Genomic DNA, 25,127 nt, shown 5'->3' with positions numbered 1-25,127 from the left:
ATAATTTAACTGTTGAAAGAAATAGCCAATGAAAACATAATGTTGTCAGTGGTGCACATAAGCACAATATTAATTAGGATACATGACTTTTTTTTTTTTTTTTGTAGATGATTGTGGTAAATTATGCATCTCAGTAAATGCTGTGATCCAGTTATAAGGCTAGGTAAATCATTATTTTCTAAAATGCTGTATGCAAGGATACTTGAACTTGTTTAAGTCTATAAAGGAACTTCTTCATCACTGAGAACTGTTTCTAACATTTTTGTTGAATGCAGGTATATTTGTGCCAGGCATGTAGGAAGCTAGACATGCAAATAAATAAATGGCCTGAATGTGTAGTCAAGTAGGTCTAGAATGAGACTGCGTAAGTTGTGCCATTTGCATACACTTGGTGTATTTCTTCATCTTTCTTTTCGATACAAGATTAAGAAGAAATCTTAAATCTTTAAAGGCATTTTTGTTTTGTTTTGTTTCTCTTCTTCTTCCTCCTTTTTTTTTTTTTCCCCCTCTCATGAAGCAAAGAACTGTAGAGAAAACAAGGACTGTTAGGTTTCCTTTTTGAAGAAGATCTTTAAGAGGAGAGCAGTCAAATCAAATGACAGAAGCACATGAGCATATTTGCATATAGCCAAAGGTTGTGGCTGTGACTTCCAAATTTTGACTGATTCCAAAACAATTGTGTTTATGTATTAACACGCTTCAAAATTGGATCAGCATGATGGAAAATTAGCACAAATAGAAAATATACTAGTCAGTGCTGAACTTCACTTTTAAGATCTTGGAATGATCATTGTTAGATGACTGCATTGCCTTATCTGTGGATGTGCGACCTAAGATACTCGACAAAATTACTTCTTTTCTCCAAGCAGCCTTCCTCTATATTTCTGCTGGGTTTACATGCATCCTGCTAAGCCTGTGCCCAGTGTAATTGTGTTGCTCCTTTGCCTGTTATGATTGTTTTCGTTGTTTAGAACAAGATGACCACTTGTATACTAAGGATTCGGAAGTCTGCCAGACTTGCTGCAGTGAGGTTTGCTTTCATTCTGATTGAGAGAGCTTTTAGAGAAGATTACACTAGTCCTGCTTGTGAAGAGCTATGCAGTGGCTTGATTTGTTACAGTGAAAACAAACAAACTGCACCCCCAGCTCTCTGGTGCCTGTGATTAAATGCAATCCTTTAGTAAGTAATTTGTGTTTGCATACAGTACAGATGTACAAATCATACTGTTTGCACTGCAGTACTGACTGTGGGCCCTTCTATACAACCCACTGGGGAGAAAAAAGAGTTCCCCCTCAAGTAACAGTTTAAATTGAACTTCAGCATAAGTATTAATTGAAAATATTTAAAAATTTTAATGTAAATTGCCCCCTTCCTCCAAAAATCCAGACTAGTTTCTCCTACTACCTTGAAAAAATTGTGTTTATTGAATATTTTGTAATGTATGTACTTTCTGTGGAATTAGTCCATAATATGTGCGAATGTTTCATCAAGTGTGACTTTCAGTACCTTCAGGAGTCATGGGTTTTCAGCATGGCTTACATTTTAAAGGTTTGGTTGACAGTGCCCTGTTCTGATTTTGATGAAATTTTGCACTAAGTTGTCCTTTGTTGATAAAGCAGCACTGTTTTTTGTTTTTCTTGATTATTAGTCTTTTCTAATAGTCTTTCTTTGCAGTCATTGCAGTTTTGCTTCTGTGTATTTCCTTTTTTTTTTTTTTTTTTTTAATTTCTTTTTTACTTTACCTTCTCTGAAATGCAGCTGCCATAGTCACAGTTCTGTTCTCCACAGTTTGCTGCATTTGGGTTATTTGCTGACTGGGGTTGTCGGATGTGGAACAGAGAAGGCAGCAGCGAGCCTCTAGGAGGAAATGAGATTGAGAATTTCACTGAGCATTGAACTCAGTACTGGACTGGCACTGCCATTTGGTCCATGAAATTTAGGTACCACTATCACAGTTAAAAACTTCTTAGTGGTCTTCCCTTCATATGTCTCTGACCTTGTGCCCTCCTATGACTTGCCTTAGGAAGACCTAATGTGCTTAGAAAATGGTCTACAGTGGAAGTATTTCGACAGTAGGAACTGTATCCAACAGAGGAGAAGACACTAGCTGAAAGTGTTCCCATACTTCTTTTTTTGCTGTTTGTAGTTATTCAGCAACAGCTAGTAATGTCAACATCACAGATGGGCCTGTGTTTCAAGGTTTCCTTTTAAATGAACACCCGCCAATATTTTAACTGTACTGGACTCTACTACTTTGATCCATTTTATGTCTTCAAATATATTAACTTATTACTGTGCTTGCACTTTCATTCAGAGTTGTAGGAGCAAGCAGGCTTTGAACTGAGAGCTTTTAAATGCTGTGCTGTGAAATAGCGCAGTCATAAGCAATTACTTTGTGGGTGCTGTGGGGTAAGATGTGGCATGAAGTTAGTCACACAGCAAGCATGTGAGTCCCTGCCTAAGGGAGCTTGTGGCCACAAGTGCAGTGTTGTGGGGAGCGGATGTAGTGATGCTGTATTTTTCAGTGTGCTTTGACACGTTTCAGTTACTAAGTGAATTCAGTTCATTATGGTAGTGCTCCGGAAGGTGTTTTCATAGCTTTCAGACCTAAGATTTCTCTGACCTAGAGAGTACTGCATCTCTGTGGCCTTAAGCATGCAGCTGATCTCATTATACTCTATAAGTTGTTTTTTTTTTGCTTTCACATCAGAATCAAAGGAGAGTAGAAAGTGAAGGGGGAAAGAGAGTAACTTTATTAATCTGATGAGGAGGGAAAAGCTTTCCTGGTTAAATGGAAATTTGGGAAGCCAGACGGATGACTTTAACTGTAAAAGGTGAGAAGGTTTCAGATGGGTGAGAGGGGTTCAGTGAAAGATTCCAAGAGGAGCAGAGTTCTCATGAAACGAGCCATGAAACAACTGTTGTCTTTGGATGCTACTCCTAACCGGGGCTGAAAATCAAATCACTCATTGCTTTATGTGGCTTTTCATCATCCTTGCTTTTTAACCCCTACAGTTGTGGCTACGTCCATCTTCTGTCTAAAAATTCCTAGTGATATCTCACACAGTAGTGGAAATGTAAAGATCATAATTTTTGATAAAGTGAGGGAAGTAAGTAAAGTGATCCTGCGTGTGAAATATACATAAGCCATCGTGTTTTTTACTGAAGAACAGCATTAAGCAGAAAGTATATTTCCTTGGAGCAGTCAAGCTCTCAGTTCTCGTTGTCTACTTGCACCTCATTCATGGGAGGGAGAGAGACAACAAACACCATGAACTCAGGCTTACCAGCTAACGACACCACTGACAGTCTCTATCTACTTAGCTGGACTGTTGAGGGCAGTGCATATCTTTCCCCTGTGTTTTTACTTCTTGCTGTTCCACTGCTTTAATTGTCGTTTGAAGGCTGAGAGTTGCATCTAAGTGGGTTGCAGTGTCTTAACACATAGAATGATGGAGAAGGGAGCTGGAGAAGAAGAAGACTATTGGACTTTTCACTTGCTGCTCAGGAGAAAGGCTCACACTCCGTCAGTGTGATGTTATGTGACAGAGAACGTGCTTCATGGGCTGGAGCCATATCTCTTGTGTTAGAACATGGAATGACTGATGTAGCTGGGGGAATTCTTGCCAGATGTTGCATGAAGCAGATGGGTCCTTGATGAAAACCCTGCATGGCTTTTCCACTACTTCATGCTAGCCTGGTGTACAGTTGAACCGAAAAGATTTTGTTTTAAGATTTTGAATTGAACTGATTTTGTGAAAGATTTGAGACACTTACTTTTAATTTTTAATTACCCATGAAAAAAACAAAACAACAAAACAAAACAAAACAAAAACCTTAATATTTTCATTGTTACCTTTGTCTTGCAGCGTTTTCTTGGGAATAGTCCAGGATAGAACTCAGTAAGATGTAAACCTCAAATAATTGCAACACTGCTCTCTATTGTTAATTAGCGGTGTGTGGATTATTTACTGTGAAGTGTATGAATGTTCTTCAAGTGTTACTAAGTAAAGGAACATGTAACAGCCCCGCAAGGAGAATTTCCCAACTGTTGAGGTAATAATAGAGATGAAAGAGGAAAGACCAGTGTGAGCAAAAAATTAAAATGATTCCATTTTCTAAGCTCGAAGTCTTCATTAGGATGACTCTGGAAAGCAGAAATATCTACCAGGGAGCAATTTTTTACAGAAGTATTTGCATCTCTTACCTGACTGCAAGCAACTGGCCTTCAGCTGACAACTTTACTGCACAGTCAAGGAATGCAGGTATCCTGGTATAAATGCTCACCTTGTTATGTGGTATTGCTTACATAAGTAGCAGTTGTAACCAAACTGTATAAATCATGGAGTTTAAACTATTTGCTTATTATGTAGCACCAATAAAAATATAATAATATGAAACCAACATTATAAATCACATTTTGTGACTTGAGGCAAGGTGTTCAAAAACAGTTACAGTAATCAAAAAACACATTTGCTGTTTGGTAAAGAATACTTCCTTTTCTTTGGAAAAAAAAAAAAAATGATACTCAATATTCTAGGTATGTGAACTTTTAACTTGTCAAACTATTGTAACATATTTGAAAATTATAGTAATTTGATTAAAATGTTGCCTATAAGGCAAGAGGTTCAGTTAATAGAATCCATATGTAATTAAAATGCAGAACTAAATGTAATCAGACCCCAGTGACTGGTGCCTTCATATTGATAGTTTTACAATGGCCTCTGGGGTTGAAAGTTTATGTTAAAGTTACTAATGTAGCTGTGTTCCAGAAAATGAGCAAGACATTTTAGCCATTTCAAGTATGACAACATGCTGAAGCAATGGTTGCACAGTACAAAATGTTGATACCCTGAATATTAGGGGTATCTTCTGTTGGCAGGTGGCAGAAGGACAAGTCTGCTTGAATATACCAGTTAGAGAATTGCATTCAGCATCGACACTGTTGTGTAAACATCCCTAAATGAAGGATCTTGCTGGGAGCATGTAGAGGTGTCCTTACTTTCAGTAATTTAGTTACTTCATTTGTGTGAATTCACCTTTGAATCGTGTGAAAGCTTATAGACACAACACTACGTACCAGCCCACAAAAGAAGTTTAAAAAAATTTCCTGAACTTAAAAAAAAATAATATTTTCTCTGGACAGTTTTAAGAGTCGACATCCTGTGTTAGAGTTCTCTAATCATCACCAGCACAATTTACAATCAGAACACACAGAGAGCCAGTTCAGACCAGCTCATCTGTTGACTTTGGCAGAAGCCCTTAATCTCACTGTGTGCAGCTGCCACTTGAGAGCTGGGGACTCGGCAGAGAGCCGAAGGAGGGTGGGATGCAGGGTTGGTCAAGGCATGAACACATAGGCCTGCTTCATTTCAACAGTTGTACACTGCTTTTTTATAGTCTTTTCATTTTACAGCCTTTTTTTTTTTTTTTTTTTTTTTTTAAGAAAAAAAAAAAACCCTGAAATTAAATGAGGACCTCTCATGAGCCACTGCGCTCCAGGCATAAGAAATTGTAATGTCTGGCTTCCAGAAACTGTCCCGTCAAAATGTGCTTCTGATTAGGTGGCTTAATTACAGCTGTGAAAACAATGTTGATTTAGGCCTCAAGATTCCAGTGCATGTCAGCCGTTATTAGCTAGCCTTGGACTGAAGCCACCATTTTAAAACTCTGTACCACTAAAGTCACACACTGCCTGACAACTTTTTATTTAGGCAGAAATGTTGCCAGAAGCAACACATTTTATGCAAAATATTTTTCATTGCGCAAATTTCAAATGTGACACTGTTGATGGACATAAAATGGGTAGTTACGGCTGGACTTCACCGAGTCCAAATCCTAACTTTTGCAAAAAAAGAAGAAGAAGAAGAAGAAGAAAACCCACCCTGTTTAAAATAGTTCTTATGAAGTTTGACTGACATAATGCTTAATTTTAATTCCTTTAATTCAGTTTTATTCCAAATCCAGCATGTTGGTTTAACCACCCAATTTTATTGCATCTAAATTTTCCTGACAGTTTCATTTGCTGTTGGGAAATAAAATTGCCATTTTTGCAACATGGGAAATAATGGCTAGTTTCAAAACCAATATGTTTGAAACTTCCTTTGCCTGAAGCAGGTTAAGGCACACACTCAATTTACTTTAGGGGAAAAAAACTCATTAAATAGTTTTTAATATTTTAATATAATTTAAGTAACTGCTTTCACAGTGGGAAAGCTTATTAGGCCCATGTATTTACACCTGCAGAGAGGTAAATGTTTGGGTAATTAGGTGGTTTCCAATACTTCAGCTATTCAGTGCAGTTGCAGAGTTAATGCCGTGAATACTATCGATGGACACAGTGAATTTGTTGCATTTAAGCATTACATTTCTACTGGTAGTATTCTGCTTTCAAGTGCTCAAGAAGGCGATTTTAGTGGTTTCTTTAGTTATTGGTGGTATTATTTATTTATTTATTTATTTATTTGCTGTGTTCTGTCTGTTTTGAAAGCCTCTTTAATGACAAGAATTGGCTAAGGAATGTGAGTTAATGTGTGTGGGTGTTAGCTCTCGGCAGTTGCCTGTGCTTTGGAAAAGCAAGGTCTACATTCTCACTTCACCGCTGCCATGAAATTCCAAATGTCCATGCTGTGCGGTTTAATGGAAACCATGAAGCTCCTAAATGACCACAGGTTTATTCCAATGTTAAGCTCAAAACAAATCTTTCAAGACATTGGCTGAGCTGCAGAAAAGGAGGGTCATGTTTTCAGGAAGCTAAGCTCCTTTCCCTTTCTCGTTCATGGTTTGCATTTCTATGGCATTAAAAATGTGTTTCTAGTAAGGTACTGGAACTATCAGCTCACAAGCAAGGGTCCTCAGTTCCCAGGATTGAAAACAAGACACTTGGAAACTAGCACTGTATTCATCTCCTACGCTAAGTGCTCAGGCCAGGGCAACAATTGTACTTCCTAGAGTAACTAATTGGAAATTAGTTCAGAGGGACTAATGATTTGGACAAGGAAACAGCTTTAAAGCAAAGGTTCAAGTCTGCCTTGCAGAGAAACACTGCCCATTCATTTGCTGTCTGCACCAGATTAACAGGGGAAAGGAACTGAATGCCTGTGTTTCATTTTGTTCCGTTTTTGAAAGAAAAAGATAGAAGTGAGCTGGTCTTCTATTTTATTTGCAAAATGATTTGTGGGACTCTGTGGGACTGGATGTTTCAGAACGGCCCCGGTGGCTGTGGAGGACAACACTGAGTCAGGAGACAGCTGTGTGATACTATTTTCCTTGTCAGATGTCTATGCCGCAGCCTTTCAGAATGTGTTTCATTGGTAATATACAGTGCTTTTTATCTGCCAGCTGCATATGTTTGCTTCATGCTTGCTACATGCCTTTGTTTCTTTTAGCCTTCCTCCCACACCTCACAAAGTAAAATTTTCAGAACATCAAAATAAGAGAAACTTTTAAATATGATTGCGTGTATTGCTAATGCTATAGTAGAAATAAAAGCATTGGGAGTGCTAGACAGGCTGTTATTTTGAGAACTTGATATTATAGACCAGGACATTTAACCCTGAGAAAAAGTTTTTACAAAAGAACAGAGCCAAGGACAGAATTTTACTGGCTTTATAGAAGAAAAGGAATATTCTCTACAAAGGCAGACAAATTCACTTCTTTCCAGACTCAAGAACTTTTACTCAGGCCAGAAGGTGCTTCCTCCTCCCGTTTGAAGAAGTTATTTCAAGAAAGGGAGCTGGGAAGCTTCTATTATTCCCTGTTAAACTGTAGGTTAAACATAAAGAGAATGTCTGTCTTTTCTGTGACTGAGAATTCACTGAGAAATTTTTGGAGGGGATTAAAGCATAGCTGTGCCTGAATGAGTCTAGCTCAGAAACTTAAATGGTGTGCGAATGTGTGGAATCCAGGTTGTCATCTTCCTCATATTTTCATATCATTGTAAATTTAAATCGCATGAAGTATGATGTTGTGAATAATGATTTCCTTGACTCCTTCTGACTCCTGCTTAATTTTGCATTTTTGTGTATGTCAAGCTAATTATTCAGTGCAGCGTTAAAAGAAGAAAATTCTGGGCTGATCTTCATTTGTTAGCTTCAATGAATAGTGCAAGGTATTGAGATGCTACCTGGGAGCTGAGATTAGATCAGTTGGTACAATAGGCGGAAGGATTTTTGATTTCTTTCATGGCATTTCTTCTTATTTTGTAGCAATATCTCACTGTCCACCAAATAGGGAGAGAGTCTTGTTTCTCAGCCAGCCTCAGAAATGCTTGTATGTGCAGCGTCCCCTCAGCGTGGTATGCATGATGCTACATTCGCTCACTATAATAAATAAATATATAAATAAGTGTGTTGGCATTTAACTGGATTGGGCTGGGGAATCTACAGTGGATATCTAAGTATTACCCTCAAAAGCTGTACTTTAAGCCTGTCATGTTTACATGTTTGTATTTCCCTCTGGATGGCAGGGAGACAATGCCCAGCCCTAGAAAATCCAGTGTCAGCTCAGGGCAAACCTTCCCTCAAAGGAAACAGGTACTTCTGATGACTCTTTCTCCTCTTAGAATGCTCCTGGTGCACTTGGAAGGACCAGGCATCATTTTTACTATCAGTCCCGCAACAGATTTCTCAGCTGTCAGACTAGAGCATATAGAAGATCCGTTACATGCCAAAGGGAGATAATGATGATGGTGAAGAAGGGTGCTGTAAACCATCTCCTTGAGCTTGTGCCTTTCTGGAATTTATAGAATCAAAGTTTTTGCTCATGCTCTTTTCTCCTACCTCCTTATGTAATTGTTCATGTTTACATCCTCTTCACTTGTGGAAAAAAAGAGCAACCTTTGTGTTCTTTTCTGTGACATTTTCACTATAGAGTAACATGTTTTGGTGGGAATACTTCTGCTTACCTGCTTCCATTGTCTTATGGTTTGCATTTTGTGCAGAGGATAAAAGGTAATGCAAGAAATAAAAAAATGCACTCTATAAAATATGTTAGAGAATACGACCTGCACAGATAAAAAGACAGGAAATTCAGTGTTCAGGCATAAAGCATAACGCTGTTCTTAACTCATGCCTGTTCCTGTAACGTAGACATGATTTAGGGGCATACAGTCAGCCAGTTACATCTTAGTGTTTATTTTTATTGGGTTTTACATATTTAAGTCACACTGCTGAGTATTTATCCAGCATATACATATTTATTTATTGTTGTCATCTTTAAATTACGTATAAAAACCTTTCATGGAATTCTGTGAAACCCCACATTATGTAGCAAAGGCACAGTTTTTCCAGTTAATCATAGTGGGGACCTATTATCTCTAGAGACCTGGCTCCCTGCAGCAATTTGGCCTGCTGAATAAACCAGTACTTGAAGAAATTTTTACTGTGTGAAATGAGTACCTGATAGTGCAAAGGACCTTACTGTCAACTGTGAGGCTATTATCATGATAAAAACATTTTCAAATGTTTCTGTTTCTGTTTTAGTGTGTGTAACAGTTCAGTACAGGTAAAGAGATTCAAAAATACAATGTGGTCCTTAAAATATATTTTTCCCATTTTACCAAAAAATTATTCTTTTGTTGACTTCTTTCAGAAGTTCTAACTTTTGGAAAGGGAAGGAGCTGCCTCTTTTCTTATTTTTATTTTTTTAAATGGAAGGTAGGGTCCCTTTGATATGCACAGTAACTAGTAAAGTGTATTGAAGTACTAAAGTGGGCAAGGATAGTGTGGAAAATCAATAGTTTTTTCCCTGCTAGATTTGATGGTATTAAGGAAGCAAATGGCATGATGGTGACACAATTATTTCTTTTTGTCATTTTCAGATAGTATGATTGCTTCATTTCTTCAGGCTTTTGGAGAGAGATCCCTGTAACTTTTAGATCCATGTTAAGACACCATGCTTCTGAATCTGTGCCTGAACTGCAGTTGATATGTGGTTCACTAAGGAAATGTCGCCATAAAGCTGACACTGCGCTACTTGCCTTCGCTAAATTTGTATGTTCATCAATATTTTGAGCAGCTTTTTGTACTATTTAGGTATGACAGGTAATTAACCACAGTTGTGAAATAGCTCACTGATCTTACAGATTTGGTTGAGTACCTGTGTGTGTGTGTCACTTGATCACAAAACGACTGGTTCATATGGTGATTACAGGGGTATAATCCCCTGGTAGGGTCCCTCTCTGTCTTTCAGACTCACAACACTAAGGGTTCTTTCACAGGGTCTTCTAATTGAACTGCACTCTTTTGGGAGCCTCAGCAAATCCTGAAACTTACTTAACTAGGGCTGCCTGGCACTAACAGTCATCCCGTTTCATTTCAATTTGCACGTGTCAAAACATCCTATAGCTTTAGAAATTTCTGGTTGAATTTAATTCCTTACTGAAGTTTGCCATACTATATAAAAAAGATTTTTTGGAAGAACATAATCTAATCAGGAGTTCCGAGTAAAGGAATTTCAAGATACCATTCTGAAACATAGGAAGCACACCAAATTACAGAAATATCCCTGTGTAAAATGATTTTTTAAAGTTATGCTACAGCTTTCTTGCTGCAAAAGCCAAAAAGCTGAAGGAACTTCTCTCCAAGTCTCCTTCTATGCTTCTCATTAAATTTCGATAAAAACGTTGTGTGCCGGATGAATGTTTTCAGTGTTGTATGTGGTGGCTTTTTTGGAAGAAACTCTTCTGTGCTTTCAGAACACACATTTGCCATATGTATACTGAAGGATGAAATTCCATTAGCATTTTTTTTTTAATGTTGATTCGCATAAAATATGATTGGTATGCAGGAAATATTAGTTCCATTTGCCTCACTCAGGCTACATGTTCAGCCTCACAGAAAGTGATGGTCTAGTACCTGACTGAAAAACAGTTCTTAGAGGCTGATTGTACTCTCAAATCTAATAAGTATAAAAAGTTCTGTTGAAGCAATTGTTAGTGTTGTTTAATCTCAGTCTGAAGTTTAACTGTATATGTAAATTGGGCCAAAACCAACAGATACAGTAACCCGAGCTCACCCACACTCAAGTTGTTTATAACTGATAAGCTTGATTCCTTGCCCAGTTAGTGTAATTTGGATCATGCATTTACAAAAGACCTACATGTTAGCTGTCAACTGAAATTGAACCTAAAATATTCTTTTTTTATTATTATTATTATTTATTTTTTTTTTAGGCCATTCAGATATCAACTGCTATTTTATAAGCAATACTGCTGGAATACCAACTGTGTTCCCTAACCATTAATGTTATAAAGCTACCCATTAGAACAATCCTTTTGAATACACACTGCACAAGATACCATATGCAATTTACAGAAGAAGGAGTAATTTCCTCCTGAAGTTTTGTGAACCAGGTTTTACTGGGGATGAATGAACATTAAAATGTTTCTTTTGAGTAAGCAAACAAAAGTTTGAAAAATACCTCAAACATACAGGGAGCCAAAGGTGAATCTTTCTCGGAGCTGTACTGAGGGGCAGGGGATAAAGCCCTTATCAGGATTTTGACTGAGAGGTGACAGTCTATACATCTTTATTGGATGACCAAGAAAATGCCACAGCACTGGCCTGCACTCGGAGGGTGGAACCTTTTGTCTTCTGGCAACATAGATGGTTTTAATAATAAACATTCCTGTTGAGAAAATAAAGCTGAAAGCAATAACAGCTCACTTTTAAGCATGGCATTATGCTATCATTTTTCACTCTGTCATTAGAAGATCTTTTATAAAGAGGCCTCTTGGTTTAATGTTTTTAGACAAGCTGAGTTACAGGCCTGTAGCCTATTGCAAATGCACATGCTCTTGCTCAACGTGCAAGAGTTGGTCTATGTTACAATCTCTGCTAAAACAAACAACCAAAAAAAAAAATAAATAAAATAAAAATGGAAAAGACTGTTTTTCAGATAGGTACAGACAAATTGCATTAGTCATCCAGCTTATCATCCCAGTTCTGTCTTCTGTGAGCTACCTACAATCCAGTATTTTCTATGGAATGTTAAAGGCTGTCAATTCATGAGTTCAGAGTCTCTCCTCACATTTCAGGATCTGCAGTTGTTTTCTCCACTGAAAGTCCTTGTCTTTTCATGACACTTTTTTGTAAGCCTGAGTAATAACATTTTCCTATTCACTTGAAGTATGAGTGAGACGCTCATTACAGTCTTTTTTCATTGCTGAAAATTGCTCATTTTGGCATCAGCAACCTCTGCCAGAGGTGTGCCGGTTCCAAGTCACAGAATCACAGAACTGCAGGGGTTGGAAGGGGGAGACCATCAAGCCCAGAACCTCTGCTAAAGTAGGTACCCTAAGTACACATGACATGCTTCTTTTTACCACCTTTTGTAAAGATAAGTTGGTTCTATCTCCTTGCCATAAATTACTGTTGAAAGACGTGTATGCTTTACACCTCAATCAATATGTTTCCTTTTTGGTTTCCTTCCTTCATGTTTACAGCTTCTCTTGAGTTTCCAGTTTCTGCAATCTGATTGTTTGCTTCTCTTTATAAAAAACAGATCTCTCATATAACAAATGCTTTTTCAGTGGTTTTTAAAGAAAACTTCATGGGGACTAGACCCTATAGATGTTCTGGGAGGGCAAATAGGGAACATAATCTCCTGAATTTACTGTAGTTTAGCAAACAACTGAATCTGAATGGACTCGGTGGACAGTCTTTTGAGTAGCTGAATCCGATAAGGCTACCACAAAGCATTCACTGCAGCTGCTCTCATAATTCTGCTGTCCAGACACTCATCCAGTCTGTTCCAGCTTTGGTTAACAAGCCTCTTCATCAAAGGGCACTTGAATATCATCAGTGCATGCTGAGTATTGGCTTCTTGAAGGAATTTTCTGACTTAGTCTACCTATTTATTCAAATTCTTTGGAGAGAAATAGTGAGCAAAAGTATATTCTCAAGGCGTCTGTCTTGAGAGTAGCAGTAAGTTCCATGTTTCTTCTCATTTTAAAATAAGCTATCAGTAGATCCACAAATATTTTCTTTTCCCATTTTAAATAGTTCATTTGTTTTGTTAGCTACATAGATTGTTCTAATCCTCATTCTTTAAAATACAGCAGATTTGATGGGAATGCACAGCAAAAAAATAATATTCTGAATGCCTGAATATTTTTTAATGCAAGAAAACTGAATCTTAAGGACACTTCTAGTGTTTGTAGATCTTTCTCCTTTATAATGTTAAACGGCATTGTTAGAAATAATTACCTTTTCCATATTTTCCCCTTTTACCTGTGTTGCTGATATATCTTCATTAATTATAAAATGATTGAAGCGATTTATTGAGCTAGTGTAATTTCATTTTTGCCAAAATCTTTGTGACGATTGGCTTTATGATTCTGCATTAAAATTAGTCTTTAGTGAAAGACTGATTAATGCCCTACTGGCAAACCTCAGCTTTCCTTGTCTGTTTAGTAATGAAATGCATAGATGGTAGTTGCACCCGTTCTGAGCAAACAGACAAAAAGGAAGGTAGCTAAGCGTTTTGCTGTGCGTGAGCAGTTAGAGGGCAAGCAGACACCATGCACCTTGACCACCTATTATGAAGCTTTTTGCTGCAATGTCAAGTGAAAGCGAGTTAATTGGGTGAAGCTGTAGAGCATGTTAGGGGCATGGTAAAGGGTTGCTGTCTGACAGCTGAATGTCAGCAGAAGCTAGTCAAGTGTGGCTGAGAGACAGAGACCTGTCACAAAGTTCATGTGGACTATCGCACAGTTAGGGAGATGAAATGTGGTTCTGTCTCACTTTCTCCCTCATTGCATTCAAGCACCTTAAGATTTCACACTGTACGTGTCAACTCTTGTTCTCTAAGCTGTTTTCTCCTAACACTTCTGCATTCAAATGATTGGACAGAAGATGCTAATGTTTGGCAAAATGAATGTAAATACAGTTCTTTCCTTTTTATGCTAGAGTGGCAGTATGCATGCAACTCAGAAGAAACATTGAAGGCTTACGTCAGACAGTCACACTGCCTAGGAGTTTAGGTGATGACTGAATACATTTCTCAAGAGAATATGAAGTTTGACACTTTAACTTGTTGGATGGTGACTGCTTTTCTATGAGCACTGACAGAAGAAAAGTCGAAGCAGTGAGTGGCGAGTGCTGCTTCATGAGCCACTTGTGCCTCAGTGTATGGTCATGTGTACTTTAGACTCCAGTTGTAGTTGTCATCTCATCTTCATTCTGGAAAAAAAAGGAAAGAGCAGCAAAGGTGACCATCAGAGAGAAATACTGATCAGAGGTGATAAAAAGCTGTAGTAAAACTCACGTAGGCTGAGAAAGGCTTATTGGAAGCCACAGGAGTATCAGTGTCTTACAGTACACTGATGCAAAACGTAGTTGCTTCAATTCTTGGGAAAGTGGAAAGTCTCTGGTAGGCAGTATGGGCAAAATTTATCTCTCATGATATCATGCTCCTTTAGTAAATAAGTTGGAAATTTGGATTGAGGACCACATCTAGTGAACATTTCACCATGAAAATAGTACACTACTTTTTTTTTTTTTTTTTTTTTTTTTGCCTAGTGTTTTGGAATTGTTACATTGCAGTGCATATAACTTGACCTGGAAATGGGAGATTATTATGTGTATCCAGTGCAGTGTCTGGGAAAAAAAAAGACACTGTAGGCTGTAGGGTAGATTTCTGGCCAAATATTTGGAAATCATTAAAATTAACAACGCAAAACCAAATTATCTCTCTTTAAGTGAAGAAGACATTGAAGATAAAGTGTTCTGATGTGGTAAGCCATGTTCCATTGTTCAAATGGAACACATTTAAGTATGTTTGAATAAAACAAGAATTTCCTTTTAGAAAACAAACAAAATGTTACGAAATCTTCCTTTAATTGTTTTTAATTGAGCCTCAAGAGTGTGATTTCACTGAATTCATTAAATACAAAAGCACTATAGAAGCAGGAAAAAAAAATTATTTCCAGATATTTTATAATCATGTTTGTTTAATAACTCCTGAAAATTGAAGAGGGAATTCTTTGAAAATGAAAAAAGCCATTACAGTTGTTGGCTAGCAGCATCCAAGGAAGAAAGTGTGTTGTGTGTCTACCTTTCTGACTTAATATGTAATGAGTTGACAGTCCCCTGAACTATTCTCTGATGGTAAATTTTTTCCAGAATCCAAGCAGGAGTGCTGACAATTAAAATTTGTACTGAATGTTACTATTTTCTTACTTTGTGTCAGAGCAGATATTTAGTCTTACAGTCTCAGAATACAGAATTGCAAAATCATTGACTCGGGAAGCAAACTTTCTAGTTTTGGCCAGCATACGTTCTTGCTTTGAAGAAGTGTGTTAACTAACAATGTCAGTAGTAATACTTTCCATTTTAAGCAGCTGTTTTTAGCATTTTCATCAGTCTGATGTTTTATTTGTTTCACTTCAAGTGAGAAATGTCTGTTTGAGCTGCTTCTAGCAGCAAGTGAATTAGCAGCATACTGATGTCCATTGGTATTGTGTGGCAAAACCCAGCTCAATTTTGGTGGTAACAGTCTGAGAAGAAGATTGTGAATGATCAGAAAAATTGCATCTCTTAAAAGGGAAATAGGTTTTCCACATACGTGCAGCAAAATGGAATCAAAGACAGTGCTTGTTTATTTAACATGTACTGAGATAGATATTGCTACAGTGAAGGAACACAGTGGTAGCATAGATGGGAGAAGGTGGAAAAGTATCATTGTCCATTTGGTTTGTGCATACATGTATAAATGTGAGGGGTGAGGAGGGGAGAAGGGAAGGAATCAGTAAGAGAAATCAACTGTGAAGAAATACATTGTTTCCCACTTTTCTCCTATTGCTCTCAGCTTCTGTGCTTAACTCAGACTCCTCTGTACTCGAGTGGCTGTGCTACAGCCTTTTCAGAGATTTTAGAGATTGCTGGGAAAAACTACAGCTTGCTTCTCCCTCTGTACTTCTATTTTCTGCCAGGCATCCCCACTATCTAGGTAGATTGTAGTGCGGTGACTTCCAATAGATAACACTTTGGCCTTATTATGTAATTCAACAGTCATCTTCAGTTTGCCTTGTGATAAAAGAATGAGTTATAGAGAACCTCTCTAGCTGAGTCTTTGTATTACATTGCAACTTCGGTATTCTTTCAGTCCATTCATTTTGTCACATTCTTGGTCATTTTCTGTTCTAAGTGGCTTCATTATTTCCTTCCCTCAGACAAACCTGCAAGTTTGTCATTCACAGTCCAGAAGCCTTAACTCACAAAGCATGTTACTATGCTTACTATTCATATGTATATATATTTAATGATTTTACATATATAACGAAGGGGGAGAAGGGAAATGTGTTTTGAAATTGAATATTTGAAAAGAGCTTAAAGTGACTAAAATTGTGGCGGGAAATTGCTGAATGGGAAGGAGTTGTTATAACATATAAATAGTAGAAAGCAATTCAAAAGTTGTGGTATTACAGTGAAGATTGTGGTCCAGTAAAATTATTTTTGTGCTGACTTTGAAGGCTAAAACCATCCTGACTGATTTGTATCTTCCACTCTGGTTATAGATCTTACTCCTGCTGTTGAATATAAACAACGTATTTCTGACAGAGTATTTCTTTTTGTAGTTATTTGTTTGCACCACTGCCAAAAGAGATCCACAGTTTTCTACTTCCAAGCATCTGACTGCATGTATTACTTCACAAGTGTTGATATATAAAAGCAAAATAGGGTGTTTTTGATCCCAACATGATGCTTTTGAATAGGCAGGTATATTCACACCAACATAACACTGATGGCATTGCAGTGTTCTCTTGCTATGTCATAAATTATAAAGCAACACATTATGAATCAGTTTTAACTTCTGTAAATCTGCACATATATCACGAGACAACCACTTAACCAGATCCTAAATGTGATCACAGGTTAGTCACAAAAGAACAGTAGAGAACAGTTGTTTTCGAAATTGTTTTTCCAAGTCTAACAATAAAAAAACTGCTTGAATTAACCACAGTGTAAAAAGCAACTATTTCAAAATATAGACTAATCTTTCTTCTTTTCTTTTCTTTTGGGAGAATGTGTTTCATAGACTATCAAACTTTGAAAAAGGACCATAGGACATGACCAATTACTGTGTTCCATAAACATTTTGAAAGCCTATTTTTTGCTAGACCTGCTGTGTCCTAAATACCTATTTACCTGATGAAGTGAAACAGTTTAGATGGAATCATTTATGGCCTATCAGGTAAATAAAAGTGCTGTGTTAAAGATTTACCTGAGCAGATATAGTATTTAAGATAGGTAATTCCTCTTTTAAAAATGATCTCAATGCATATTCATATGATGGATAATCATCACAGCCCTGGCACAGCCATCTGAGTTTGTCAGTTTAATACATATTTTAGAAAGGTCTCTAAATATAATAAAGTTCGAGGGGCTCTGTTGGGAAATTGTAACTGCCTTTAAAATTCTATTGTATGGGTATGTGTTCAAACAACGTGTATTGTAAAAGTTGCACTTTCTTTTTTTTTTTTTTTTTCTTTCCCTCTACTAACCTAAAGAACATGGTTTTCTTATTCTTCATGAATGTATATAATGATATTGCACCAGAACAGTTCTTATGAGTAATGGCCAAGAATTTTTTTACATCAATCACATCGTTATTTGATCTGATTTCCCTTCTACTCAGTGAATAGTATTCTGTTCCTTGTAAGAAGTACAGTACAGGATCTGGATAACTAAAGCAGAGCTTTTTTCCCCCAACAGTGAAGCTTTTACTGTAACATAGTCTATTGACTTGCTGCCAATCATTAAGTTTCATACCTTTTTTTGCTATTCTCAAAGGAAATCTCATTTCTTTTTACTGGGATTTTGATGCCATATTCCTCAAAAAGTAACATCACTATATATATATTTATATAAAAGAATATTATGAGGTAGCAATAGTAGCCTGTGATTTTAGTCATTAAGACATGTCGATAAATTAAGATAATGAAAGAAGCACAAATTTCTATGTTTATCTTCAGTATTTATTATCCAGAGTGAAACCAGTTAATAACTTATGTCTTAGTGACTTTGTTTACTTTGTTTACAGAAACATTTCTAGAATCTCACTGTTTATCTGTTTATTTGCATATATCAATGTCTTCTTAATATTTTCTTATGAATTAGTCTTTTTCTTTCTTTCTTTCTTTCTTTCTTTCTTTCTTTCTTTCTTTCTTTCTTTCTTTCTTTCTTTCTTTCTTTCTTTCTTTCTTTCTTTCTTTCTTTTTAAGAGACAATTTATGCCAGCTAATTAAAATATACAAATAACAAGCTATTAATCAGTGTAAGAGGTGGATGCCTTCATTGAGGTCTTATTTCAGATATGCTGCTACAAACTCAGTGAGGCTTCTTTGTGCTTTTGCTCTGTAGTGGTTCCCATTCTGCATAGTATTGAGCAGGACTGAATAGGCAGCGTGATTACTGTGGTTATCTCCACCTCATAAGCAGAGTTGTTCAGAGAAACTAAAGGCACTACCCCATTTTTATTATCTCCTTGGACCAGTCATCTAATTTGGCTACTGTATGTGTTCTTAATGAAGGTGTAGCATAACCCAGCAGTTTACACGAGCTGCAGTATGGCTTGTGATGAGCCAGGAAATCAAAAGAGTCCATATCAAAGAGAACTGTTGAAATAGGTATTAGAAGCAACCATTGATTTTTCTCCAGCAGTACTAAGAGAGGAAAGGGGGATCTTTCATGGATGTGTCTTTATACATATGCTTGAGTCTGGATTTGCTAAAATATGAATATACATACACCATCCTGTCTCTCTCTGTATATCAGTGAGTCTCTGTGTTGGAACCTGTATGCCTGCATACATATGTGCATTTCTGCCTCATTGTGTGTTTGTGTATGTGAATGCACATACATTCCTCAAATGCTGAGAAGAGAATGTTTAAAAAATAAGATAAACTATAACGGCCTTACTTTTTATCTTATCCATACGTATGCTTTGCATGTGAAGTTTTCCCATACTTTCTGTCATAATGAAATGGTTGATTGTATTTTTCACAGCTACATAGTACATTGGCTAAAAATATCTTGATAAAGGGCAGAAAAGTAATACGACATTGCATTTTGTGTTTTTTAATAGATATTTAAATAAATATGCAGTATCTCTATTTAGTGTTTATATTAATGTAAATATATCTGTATTCATAGTAGAGTGCACAATGTTTTGGTTCTGCAAGATATTTAATGTTGAATTTTAGCTGGTCTAACCTTTGTAACTGTTTGATTGAATGTCTGACTCAGTGAAAGATGAGCTGTGTTCCCCAGCAAGGTGCACTCAGTGTATATTCTCAACAATCTTCTAACAAGCTAAAGCTCAAAGAATATGAAGTGTTCGATTTCGATTTATGGCAAAATATATTTTAAAGTAGTTTAATGACTTCCACTTGTAACAAAGGACATTTTCCCCAGTAACAGTGACAACGGTAAGTTTGTTTACTTGCTTAAGAAAATCAAAACTTAGGAATGATGATGGACTAAATGTTTCTTGTGTGTATTTTAGACACTTCAAATAATATTGGTTATAGTTTAATAACACTTTTAAACACTTAATGGTGCAGAATACTGTGTTTCTGCTTTGTTTCTGCTTATTAAAGGTTTACATATACATACATGTATATTCAGGTATCACATATTCTAAATAAATGATTGAAACAAAAAATGGACACTAGCAGATACTTCAGATGCATCTGTTTATAAAGGTTGTAATATTACATAAGTATAAAAGGTATATTAATATATATACTATTTTTCTTGCTTGCTTAACGTTGAATGTAGAATCCTTCAGGATTTTCTTTTTTATATTATTTCATTTTACTTCAGGAATCAAGAGGGAGTTCAGACATCACCATGACTTCAAGCTAGGAATTCAGCCTGACCAGCGCTGAATCCCAGATTTTTTGGCACTGCAAGCTGATCGTGACACACCCTACAACAGTTTTATGCACAATAGAGCCAATTCCCAGCCTTCAGTCTATTCCTTCAGCCTAAATGTCACATCCAGTCCCAAAAGAACAATGGAAAATGGATTTTGTATCAATAATCTTCAAGAAGGAAAAAAAATTGCATTAATGTAAAATGATGCAATTAAAGTGCAATTTTGTTGCTACCTTTGGATTGTAGTTCAGCGTTTGTATTTTTTGACATTAATTTTACGGTTTTATGAAAATGTGCATTCATATGTTCACATTTCTATGCTTCTAGTTCTTTGCATACCAAAACAGTTATTTTTTAAAACTTTTATTTATTGTGGTTGCTCATTTTTTATGTAATATATTTTTAAATGTTAAAGAATGACACATTTTGGGTAATTTTCCTCAGTCTTAAAAAAAAAATCAATAAGCCATTTTAGTCTCTATCTATCAAAGTTGTTTCATACTTGTCTATTTTAAAGCAGGACTGCAATACTTTAATAGGATTGAGAGAGCTATTTGAAATGTATGCCAATGATTCCTGTCATTTCATGGCAGCCCTGCCATGGTTCACTGAGCCCCCTCTTTTCTCTTGTCAGCTCAACTGAAGACAAGCATTTAGTTGCAAACTTTAAGCAGGTTGTGCAAAACAGAAATGATGTGACTGCTTCTCTTCCTGCACAATAATGTCACTGCTGGTCAATGTGAGAAGGTCAGGTTGCTCCTTGTAAAGCTACATGATACCACTTGCCTATTTGAACAAGTTAAGTTAACTGCTGAATCTGGTCCCTGCAGGCATTGAAAACTCACCCTTTTATCAAGTCTGCATTTCATAAGAAAGAAGAACAATTGTGCAGGGAGGATTTCTGATGATATGTTTATGTACTTTATAAGGACAGTTCCCAAACCAATGTTGCAGGTAATATATTTAGTTTAAGCTGAAAGACTTTAAAGTAATGGCTGTTTTGACCTTCAAATAGACTCCTTTTTTGTTGTTGTTGGTAGGACCCAAGAGTGACGCCCATCTTTGATGCTGACAGAATTTAAAGCAAGGCCATTGCCCTGCATTTTCTGCCTTGTAGCACACAAAAGTAAAATTGTATGTCAGGCCGAGATGTCGGGGAGCTGACAAGATGCCCCAGTGACATTTCAGCTGGAAAGAGCAAGTGTCTTGCAACCAAGTGGTCAAATATCAAATAATAGGTCAAGCAGGAAGGAGCTGAGTTCTAACCACAAAGAGGTTTCTGGTAACTTACTTGACAAGCTATTGGGCGCTTTGTGGCTTGACAAAGTGATGTTCTGTTGGGTATCACTAGACAGACTGTTCTTTATCGCCTTCAGAAGATCAGACATTGACATTGATTAAACTCTTTAACCCTTAAAGGTTAAATCCTAGCAGTTTCATCATTGTGAATGAGGAACAAAAGAAAATGTGTAATATACCACTTGTTTCCATATTAATCACTGAACTCCCCAATGCTATTAACTTTTGATGTACTATGTAGTTTTTGACAAAAAGATTGAATGCAAAATCTATATAATAGATTGTTTCTTATTATGGACCAGTGATACATTAGAAAAATAATATTATGCATTATGGAATTTGTAGTTTCTTCTAATATGTCAAAGACGGGATTTGATTTTAGAGTCCTGACTGCTGAAATTCCATTTTATTTATTTATTTATTTTTCTGGAAAACAATATTTGTGTGGATAATATACGACTTATGATGATCAAAGTCTTCCAATTGCCCTTGTTCTCAGGAACCAGAAAGGTTGATATAAATCTCAAATACCAGACAAAGGAACTCTAATCAAAGACTTCCAAGTTTTCAGGTAGCCTCCTGTGCAAGTCCATTGCTGACAGTCATGATATGCATGCATATATCATGATATACATGCAGAAACAAATAATAAATTCTCCAAAACTAAACTCTAAGAATAGAAGTTATCTGATACAGGAAGAACACTACTTTTCTTTATGCTGATTAATTTAGTCTTGAACACTGAAGACAGAGGTTTTGCTTCCCTCCAACGTGCTGGCTTTCCTGCTTCCTGGCAGAGACCAATCTTGGAAAAGGTGCTGTAAGTATGGTATTCTTCCCTGACAGATAAAATGTCAAGTCTCTGCTATGTTTGCACTAAGAATGAAGTAATATATTTCATAATACATTGAGCAGTTCTTTCAGTAGTGCATGCAGAAGTGTTTGTATGTTTCATTTTTAAAATATATCCTCATGGTATTCTATAGTTTCAGGAAGACGGTGCTATGTTATCTCAGCCTACTGAAGAAAATTTGCTACATTCTTGTCCCTTCCCTGTCATCGCCAATACATGTGATATTGTGTATGTAGAAAGAGAGGAGTGATTTATTTATGAAATCTGTTTTTCTTTCTGAAATCCGTATCAAGCTGTCACTAGGACTGATCTCCTCTAGTTACTTCAGCTGCTACAAGCATTAAGATTGTATAGAGGTCACAGCTATGGCAAACTGATTGTAGTTAACAGAAATAATCTAGCAAGCTATGATTTCTCACATGAACTCATTTGTATGCTTTCATTGAAAGGAGGGTGTATACCTCATTCAATCTGTTCAAATACCAACCAGCTGAAAGTTGCAGACTTTTTCATAAACCAATGTTCTTTGAAGAGACTTTGAAATATGTGTTGTTTGGATGTTAGATGTCTCATTTGTAATGGGAAGCTCCTCTTTCACATATTGTAAAGAAGTTGTTGAGTAATAAACTGGATTATCATTAGTGAAATACTCCCACGTTGCCTTTCCAGGCATGTGATAAATTGGAGCTTGTGATAAATTCCAAGCAAATAGAAGAAATCCAGCTGGCAAGATCTTAGTAGCGTGCAGATGATTGCACCGAGGCATTTCTTTCCATTTTTGGGAGACACAATAAAAATCCTGCGTGTATAAAAAGTGACAAGTTGGGTAAAAGTAGCTGCCAAAAGAGCATCCGTGACTGGTTTGTACCCTCTGCTCTCTTTGTCCTGCTTTAGAAGTTACAAAGTTTGAGACCTTGAGCCTTACTTTCAAAGCTATGCGTGGTTTGGGCCTAGGATGTCAAATGGACTGCTTCCACTTAAGGAACCTCAGTTCCATCATCTATATTGTTCTATGGGAACAACCAAGTTTTCCTTAGAAGAAAGCCTATTTTTGATGGGATTAGAATATTCTCCAGGTTTTTTGGAAAATCACACAAGAAATAATTGATTACAGATATGCCTTCTTGTAGGTCTAAAAATAAAATTTATTTATTTTCCCAACAAGCAGCTCATCTCTCAAAAGAGATGATTGTGAATTATATGATTTCCACCAAACAGGAAGTTTTACAGTTTTTAATACAAACTCCTTGAGTATGTGTATGCATGCAGTTCTCAACAAAGCATTTATTGAGCTGACTGTATTATCACTCCACATATTGTAAACAATAATGTAGAAGGGCTTTTCGACTCTCCTTTTCCCCACAGATACTTGCAAATTCAGTACAAGCTTTACTGTTAGCCAAGTTTGATGTATGATTATGGGAGCCTTCTCCTTTGCTGGAAAATAAATTTCATTTCTGCACAAAGTAAATAAAGGACAGTTGGGCTTGGAAGGCACCTCTGGAAATCAAGTAGTCTGGGCCATGTGCTCAGAACATGGTCATCTGAAATTACTGAGGGTCATGTCCAGTTGGGATTGTGTATCTGCACTAATGAAGTCTATACACAGTCTCTCCTGTCAGCCTGTTCCAGTGTGAATTCACCCTGAAAGTAAAAATTGCTCCTTTTCTTACATTTAAGTGAATTTTGTGCATTTCCATTTTTGCCCATTGCTGCTTGCCCTGTCACTAAGCACTGCAAAGAAAAAACTATTTGCATCTTCTTTGCAGGTATTTATACACCCGAACCTTATCTTCTACCAGCAAAAAGAATCACAGCTATCTATTCCTATCACAGCTATCAAATCCTTGAACATCTAGGAGGAGACTCCCTCCAACTGTAAGCAAAGAGCATGTCTGATGAAAGTGAATATTTACAAGTCAAGGAGGTAATTCAAGGTAGCCAGTGTGGTTTCACTAAGTGCCGATTGTGCCTCACTAATCTGATGGCTTCTACAATGGAGTGACAGCATCAGTGGGCAAAGGAAGAGCAACTGATGTTTTCCAGCTGGACTTGTGCAAGGTCTTCAGTGAGATCCCATAGCACAGTATTATCTGTAAACTGTTGAGATATGGATGTGAAAAGTGGACTATTTAGTGGTTAAAGAATTGGATGGAAGATCTCACCAGAGGGTTGTGGCTGATGGGTCTGCGTCCAGGGGGAAACTGGTGATGAGTGGTATACTTCTGAGGTCCATGTGCTCTCCAACATGTTTATCAATGACCTAGACAGTGAGACTGAGTGCATTCTCAGTGTATTTGCTGATGACACCAAGCTGAGTGATGCAGTGGATACAACTGGAGGAAGAGATTTCATCCAAACAAATCTGGATAGCCTTGGGAAATACATCCACATGAATGGAGTGATGTTCATCAGGGCCGTGTAAAAGGTACTGCACCAGGGTTCAGGCAGTCTTAGATACATGTACAGACTGGGAGAAGAACCTTGAGAGCTGCCATGTGGAGAGAGACTTGAGCTTCTGGTGGACAAAATACCTGTCATTAGCCAGCTAGCAGTGTGTGCTTGTATCCTGGAAGGCCAACTGTATTCTGGGCTGCATCAGAAGAGGGTGTCAAGCAGAGTGAGGGAGGTGACTGTTGTTCTCCTTTATTCTGCTCTCATGAGGTCCATCTGAAATACTGAGTCCAGGTCTGGGGCTGCCAGCATAAGAAGCATGCAGGGCTATTGGAGCATGTTCAAAGGATGGCTACGGAGATACTCAGAGGGATGGAGAACCTAGTCTATGAAGACAAGCTGTTGGAGCTGGGCTTGTTCCGTCTGGAGAAGAAAGGGCTTTGAAGAGATTTTACTGTTGGTTTCTGATAATTAAAAAGAGCTCATTAGAGAAAGGAAGTGGACTTTTTACATGGTCTGATAAAACAAGGGGCATGTTTTTAAACTAAAAGAGGTGAGATTTGGGTTAGATGTTTGGAGCATGCCCCATCCCTGGAGGTGTTTAAGGTCAGGCTGGATGGGACCCTGTACAACCTTATCAGCTGCAACGCTGCCCATGGTAGCAAGATTGTATGATACTTAAGACCCTTCCCAACCC

General features: G+C 37.1%; 1 protein-coding gene across 8 annotated transcripts in view; it reads left to right on the top strand.

The window, feature by feature from the left end:
* The window catches only part of CCDC171 (coiled-coil domain containing 171), a 156,345-nt gene extending 134,592 nt beyond the window's left edge, over positions 1 to 21,753 (top strand). For 7 of the 8 annotated variants that reach the window (XM_015849031.2, XM_015849032.2, XM_015849030.2 and 4 more), the window contains one exon: positions 19,831 to 21,753. The gene's annotated coding sequence lies outside the window, so the exon portion shown is untranslated. Of the gene's footprint in view, positions 1 to 107; positions 4,406 to 19,830 lie in introns of those variants that run through there. The other variant, XM_032441278.1, reaches the window with a different exon arrangement.
* The last annotated feature ends 3,374 nt before the right edge of the window (positions 21,754 to 25,127 follow it).

This window comes from Coturnix japonica, chromosome Z (genome assembly GCF_001577835.2).
Source record: "Coturnix japonica isolate 7356 chromosome Z, Coturnix japonica 2.1, whole genome shotgun sequence".
Taxonomy (NCBI): domain Eukaryota; kingdom Metazoa; phylum Chordata; class Aves; order Galliformes; family Phasianidae; genus Coturnix; species Coturnix japonica.
The sequence above is the reverse complement of the archived record's forward strand: the minus strand, read 5'-3'. Positions and strand labels throughout refer to the sequence as shown.